General features: G+C 45.9%; 1 non-coding gene across 1 annotated transcript; it reads right to left on the bottom strand.

The window, feature by feature from the left end:
- Nucleotides 1–2,889: 2,889 nt before the first annotated feature.
- On the bottom strand, nt 2,890–3,027 carry LOC114816313. Its single transcript, XR_003764082.1, has one exon. It is a non-coding gene; the product is annotated as a small nucleolar RNA SNORA7 (small nucleolar RNA).
- Between the last annotated feature and the right edge of the window lie 4,178 nt (nt 3,028–7,205).

The raw sequence follows: 7,205 nt of genomic DNA, 5'->3' as shown, positions 1-7,205 counted from the left end.
CCAGCACTTATTCCAGTGCCTTACATGTAGTAAGCGCTTAACAAACGCCACAATTGTTATTATTAGTAGTAGTTGTAGTGATGAGGAGTTGCTCTGAGTCATCTATGTTCTCCCACCTGTTCCCTTTTGACCAGTGACATTTGCATGTTGCCTTTGCTAGACTGCATAGTGGATAGAGCATGGCCCTGGGAGTCAGAAGGCCAAAGATTCATTCATTCATTCAATTCATTGAGTGCTTACAGTGTGCAGAGCACTGCATTAAGTGCTTGGGAGAGTACAATACAACAATAAACAGACACATTCCCTGGCCAAAATGTATTTACAATCTAGATGAGGTGGAGAGGCAGACATTAATATAAATTAGAAATATGTGCATAAGTGCTGTAGAGCTGGGATGGGAGAAGAACAAGGGGAGCAAGCAAGTCAGGGTGATGTAGAAGGGAGTAGGAGAAGAGGAAAGGTAGGGCTTAGTTTGGGAAAGCCCCTTGCTTGAGGCTTTGAAGGTAGGGAGGGTAATTGCCTGTTGGATTTGAGCAAGGAGGGCGTTCCAGGCCAGAGAAAGGATGTGGGCAAGAGGTCCACAGTGGGATAGGTGAGGCACAGTGGAGCAGCGTGGCTCAGTGGAAAGAGTCTGGGCTTCGGAGTCAGAGGTCATGAGTTCGACTCCCGGCTCTGCCACTTGTCAGCTGTGTGACTGTGGGCAAGTCACTTAACTTCTCTGTGCCTCAGTTCCCTCATCTGTAAAATGGGGATTAAAAGTGTGTGAGCCCCACGTGGGACAACCTGATTACCCTGTATCTCCCCCAGCGCTTAGAACAGTGCTCGGCACCTAGTAAGCGCTTAACAAATACCAACATTATTATTAATGACCTCCCTTCCTCCTCTCTCGCCCCGCTCCAGTCTATTCTTCACTCCGCTGCCCGGCTCATCTTCCTGCAGAAACGATCTGGGCATGTCACTCCCCTTCTTAAACAACTCCAGTGGTTGCCTATCGACCTCAGCTCCAAACAAAAACTCCTCACTCTAGGCTTCAAGGCTCTCCATCACCTTGCCCCTTCCTACCTCTCCTCCCTTCTCTCTTTCTACCGCCCACCCCGCAAGCTCCGCTCCTCTGCCGCCCACCTCCTCACCATCCCTCGGTCTCACCTATCCCGCCGTCGACCCCTGGGCCACGTCCTCCCGCGGTCCTGGAACGCCCTCCCTCCTCACCTCCGCCAAACTGATTCTCTTCCCCTCTTCAAAACCCTACTTAAAACTCACCTCCTCCAAGAGGCCTTCCCAGACTGAGCTCCTCTTCTCCCTCTACTCCCTCTACCACCCCCCCTTCACCTCTCCGCAGCTAAACCCTCTTTTCCCCCTTTCCCTCTGCTCCTCCCCCTCTCCCTTCCCATCCCCTCAGCACTGTACTCGTCTGCTCAATTGTATATATTTCCATTACCCTATTTATTTTGTTTTTGAAATGTACATCGCCTTGATTCTATTTAGTTGCCATTGTTTTTACGAGATGTTCTTCCCCTTGACTCTATTTATTGCCACTGTTCTTGTCTGTCCGTCTCCCCCGATTAGACTGTAAGCCCGTCAAATGGCAGGGACTGTCTCTATCTGTTGCCGACTTGTTCATTCCAAGCGCTTAGTACAGTGCTCTGCACATAGTAAGCGCTCAATAAATACTATTGAATGAATGAATTTAGTCGAGTAGTGTGTGGGCTGGGTTGTAGAAGGAGAGTAGCAAGTTGCGGTAGGAGGTGACAATGTGGTGGAGTGCTTTAAAGATGATGACAAGTTTTTTGTTTGATACAGAGGTGGATGAGTAACTATTAGAGTTTTTTGCAGAGTAGAGTGACATGTACTGAAAACTTTGGAGAAAAATGAACCTGACAGCAGAGTGAAGTATTCATTCATTCATTCAATAGTATTTATTGAGCGCTTACTATGTGCAGTGCACTGTACTAAGCGCTTGGAATGAACAAGTCGGCAACAGATAGAGACAGTCCCTGCCATTTGACGGGCTTACAGTCTAATCGGGGGAGATAGACAGACAAGAACAATAGCAATAAATAGAGTCAAGGGGAAGAACATCTCGTAAAAACAATGGCAACTAAATAGAATCAAGGCGATGTACATTTCATTAACAAAATAAATAGGGTAATGGAAATATATACAGTTGAGCAGACGAGCACAGTGCTGAGGGGATGGGAAGGGAGAGGGGGAGGAGCAGAGGGAAATGGGGGGAAAAGAGGGTTAAACTGCGGAGAGGTGAAGGGGGGGGGCGGTAGAGGGAGTAGAGGGAGAAGAGGAGCTCAGTCTGGGAAGGCCTCTTGGAGGAGGTGAGTTTTAAGTAGGGTGGACTGGATTGGGAAGGGACAGGATGCTGGGAGGTCAGCAAGGAGGCTGATGCGATAATCCAGATGGGATAGTATAAGTGACTGTATTAATGTGATAACAGTTTGGATGGAAAGGAAGTGGTGGATTTTAGTAGGCTCTAATCTTGCCTCTGCCACCTGTCTGCTGGGTGGCCTTGGAAAAGTTACTTCACTTCTCTGTTCCTCAGTTACCTCATCTGTAAAATGGAGATTGAGACTGTGAGTCCTACATGGGGCAGGAACTGTGTCCAACATTTGCTTGTATCTACCATGGCACTTAGTACAGTACATGGCACATGGTCTTGTTTTTTTACTGTCAAGTCATCTCCGACCCATAGCATTGCCTTGGACACATCTCTCCCAGAATGCCCCAACTCCATCTGCAATCATTCTCGTACTGTAGACATAGAGTATTCTTGATAAACATACAGAAGTGGTTTACCATTGCCTCCTTCCATGTAGTAAACTTGAATTTCCACCCTTGACTCTCTCCCATGCCACTGATGCCTAGCACAGGTGGGTTTTATCTTTCAGCAGATTGCCTTCCACTCTCTAGCCACTGCCCAAGCTAGGAATGGAATGGGTAGGCCTCTGCTTGACTCTCCCTCCCATAGTCAAGACTGATAGAGTACTGGAAACTGTCCAGGTGTGACCCTGAAAGAGGGCCTGGCACATAATAAGTGCTTAACAGATACCACAGTTATCATTATTTCTCTGGGACTATTGAGCCCAAAATTCTTGGATGTTGTCTTCCCTAGCATCAGACCTACCTAAGCCCTGATCCATTTTCTACACTGCTGATGAGAGTGGCAGTCTCATCTACTCTAGAAACCTCCTGGAATTTACTCTCCAGACTACTTACCACCCTAGAAAGCAGCTCAGAAGACATACCTGACTGGCGCTAAATTTAAGGGCCGTTAACAGCCTGGTTTCAGTTCTTTTCTATACCATCTGTTAAGTGCTTACTATGTGTCAAACACTGGTTTAAGCGCTGGGGTAGTTACAAGTTGATCAGGTAGAACACAGTCTCTGTCACACATGGGGCTCACAGTCTATGTAGGTGGGACAAAAGGCACTTCATCCTCATCTTATAGTTGAAAATGGCCCAGAGAAGTGAAGTGACTTGTCCAAGGTCATATGCAGGCAAATAGTAGAACCAGGATTAGAAACCAGGTTCTCTGACTCCCAGGCCTGAGTTCTTTCTGTCTGTCAGTTCTGCCACTGATTCTATCCCCACGCATTCTTCCAGGACATTTGGGAAGAGGAAGGGAGCTGGGACATGATGAAAATCTATGATTGACCGTGATGGTCAAGCCAACTGTAAGCTCATTTTGGACAGGGAACGTGTCTATCAACTCTGTTATATTGGACTTTCCTAAGCATTTAGTACAGTGCTCTGCACACAGTAGGCATTAAATGTATATGATTGAAAAAGCGATTGACATGTCTTGGGTTATTTTTCACAAGTTAGCATACTTATTTTGCAAAGTAATTATTCTCTTCTTCAAACCTGGGTTGATTTCTACTCTCCTAGCAACTGGGAAAGGGGTGGTGCAGGAGGAAGGGAGAGAACACCGACTTGTTCATCCCAAGCGCTTAGTACAGTGCTCTGCACATAGTAAGCACTCAATAAATACTATTGAATGAATGAATGAATTGAATAAGTGCTTAGCACAGTGCCCTGCATACAATAAGAACTCCATAAACATCATTCATTCAGTCATATTTATTGAGCACTTACTGTGTGCAGAGCACTGTACTAAACATCACTGATTGATTGATAAATCGATAGAGAGTGGGTTCCTTTTTCTCTGCCCCACACCAGCCCCTCTGTATTATGAAGAACAGATCAGTTCTCTGGGGAAGGAGGCTAGAATCAATCCTCTCTCAAAGAGGGTGTCTGTGCCACTGCCCTCTGTACCCCAGCTCCCCAGAGAGACCGCCCCCACTCAACTTTCTGGTCAAAGGGGAATCAGGATTGGGGTTGGGAGTGGGGGGGACAGGGGAGTCAGTGCTCCCTGAAAGAAACTTGTCCTTTCTGGTACCTGAGAGTGTTTCATTTTTTTTCCTCTATGATATTTAAGCGCTTACTACATACTTACTGTTCAAAGAACTGGAGTAGAGACAAAGTAATCATTTTGGACACAGTCCCTGACCCATATGGGGCTTGCAATCTAAATTTCCATTTTTCAGGTAAGGTAACTGAGACACAGAGAAGGTAAGTGATTTGCCCAAGGTCACACCGCAGACAAGTGGCAGAGCTGTGATTAGAACACAAGTCCTTCTGATTCCCAGTTCCATGCTCTATCCATTAGGCCATGCTGCTTCGGAGTCAATTGGTTAAGAAATGCATGACTGTCAGATACCTCCTTAAGAACGACAGCAGGGCGAGGACTCCGCACAAGGGCTGAATCACAAACTGGAGTTTGTTTTTGGTGCAATCCAAATTTCGAAAGATGACCCAAAATCCTCCATTCTCAAGGGAATCGATCCATTGAAAAACACAAGGCAGCTAGAGACCAAATCAGAGCTCATCAGGATCCAGCAGATGGTTAATGGAAGCAGAAAGATTATTCCAGAGACCCAGCTCTCCCACCATGTAGGCCACTTTTGGGACAGTAGTCCCTTACAAAACCTGAAGAGCAGATGCCAAAGCCTTCTAAGAACAGAAACAAAGGCTGCACTTAGGGGGGAAGGATGCTGGTGAAGACCCAGAAACGTCTGCTGCATTGGGGGATGCATAGGGACTTTTCCTCAAAAATCGCAGGCTGCTATCCTGAAAGATTAATAAATTGCATTAGTTGCTGTATTGGATAAGTGCTTACCTTGGGCCAAGCTCTGTTCTAAATGTTAGGGAACATACAAGATGATCAATCAGTCAATCAATCAATTGTATTTATTGAGGGCAAATTGTGTCTAGAGAAATGAACTATGCATGTGGGAGTGTACAATATAACAGAGTTTGTAGACATGTTCCCTGCCCTCCCACGATCAGCAGCATGAGAAGCAACATGGCCTAGTGAATAGAGCCTGGGGCTGGGAGTCAGAAGGACCTGAGCTCTAATTTCAGCTCTGCCACTTGTCTGTGACCTTGGACTAGTCACTTTGCTTCTCTGCATCTCAGTTACCTCATTTATAAAGTGGGTATTGAGACGGTGAGCCCCATGTGGGACATGGACAGGGTCCAACCTGACCTGTTCATACATATTCTAGCACTTAGTATAGTGCCTGACAAGTAGTGAGCAGAAACAGACAAACAAAAAGCAAGCTTGCAGTCTAGAGTGGGAGACAGATATTAATATAAATGAATAAATTACAGATATGTAAGTAAGTGTCCTGGGGCTGAGGAAGGGGTGAATATAAGGAGCATATCTATGGGCAAGGGCACTGCAGAAGGTGGAAGAAGAGGAAATGAGGGCTTAGTCAGGGAAGACCTCTTGGAGGGGATGTGCCTTCAGTAAGGTTTTGAAGTGGGGGAGAATCAGGGGGCTTCCTTTGTTCTTCCCCTTCTCCCAGTCCACAGTACTTACGTACATATCTGTAATTCATTTATTGATATTAATATCTGTCTCCCCCTCTAGACTTTAAGCTCACTGTGAGCAGGAATGTGGCAGTTTATTGTTATATTGTACTCTTACAAACGCTTAGTATAGTACTCTACACACAGTAAGTGTTCAGTAAATATGATTGCATGAATGAATGCATGAATTGTCTGTTGGATATGAAGTGGGAGGGTGTTTCAAGCCAGAGGCAGGACATAGGCAAGTGCTCCTCAGTGAAATAAATGAGTTCGAGGTGTAGTGAGTAGGTTGGCATTAAAGGAGCACAGTGTGAGAGCTGGGTTGTGGTAAGAGACCAGTGAGATGGAGAGATGGCCATTGGAATGATTTACTTTCAGGATCCTACTGAGCTCTAATTGCCTGATAAAAGATGCCTTTGTGGGGGAAGGGAAAAGGAAACATTCTCTGGTCCCTACCTTGGGAAGGAACAGAACTCCTGAATCTTCCATTCACTCTTGGGACAGTGAATTCAATTGTAGATTTTCCCAAATGGACAATACATGTACAAAAATCAGGCCTTCAAATTTGCACTAATGGTGCCACGCAGGGACCTTTCCTTGGATATCTTCTTAGGACTGGGAAAGAGATGCTTCTAATATTTCCCTGGATTCCAGTCTCCATTGGGCACCTGATCCCCCAGACATTAGGAATGAGATGGGGCTCGTCGTTTGAATTTGGGTTCATTGCTGCTGGCTACCTGTCTAGAGCAGGCTACTTAGAATTGAAAAGTGCCGATGCAAAACTGAAATGTATAACAGGCTGAATTTTAAAGTGTTAGGAGACAGAAAATAAGGGAGGAATAAAATGAAGAATGTCAGTGTCCCCTGAGTTGGGAAGCGTGAGATGGGTTAAATATTAATGGAAGGGCTGAGGGATAAAGGGCAATAATAATTCCACTTCAGATTGCTAGCCAGTGGGACCTGTCTGCCCTAGTGCTCAGAGTGCTAGACAAACATGGTTCCATTCTGCTTTATTCTTGGTGTACCAGATGGAAAATGAGGTTCAGTGAGGGTGGATTGGAGAAACATGAGCAATTTATTCAGGCATGGAGATGGGGCTTGAATGCAAGTCAAATTCCCCAGAGACTCTGCTGTCTCTTCAGGACTTTCCCAAGAGAAACTCCAAGCTTCATTATCCCTACCGACATTCTGTCAGGTAGGCTCTATGCACTGCACCATCCTCTTTTGTCTGATGGAGCACAGAGACGATGAGCAATTCAGATAAGCAATTTACCTGGGCCAGCAGAGCCCGTCAGGCCAAACATGCCTGGCTCATGCTCTGT

The sequence above is a fragment of the Ornithorhynchus anatinus genome, chromosome 1 (assembly GCF_004115215.2).
Source record: "Ornithorhynchus anatinus isolate Pmale09 chromosome 1, mOrnAna1.pri.v4, whole genome shotgun sequence".
NCBI lineage: Eukaryota > Metazoa > Chordata > Mammalia > Monotremata > Ornithorhynchidae > Ornithorhynchus > Ornithorhynchus anatinus.
Note: the sequence above shows the minus strand (reverse complement) of the source record. Positions and strands in the feature narration are given on the sequence as shown.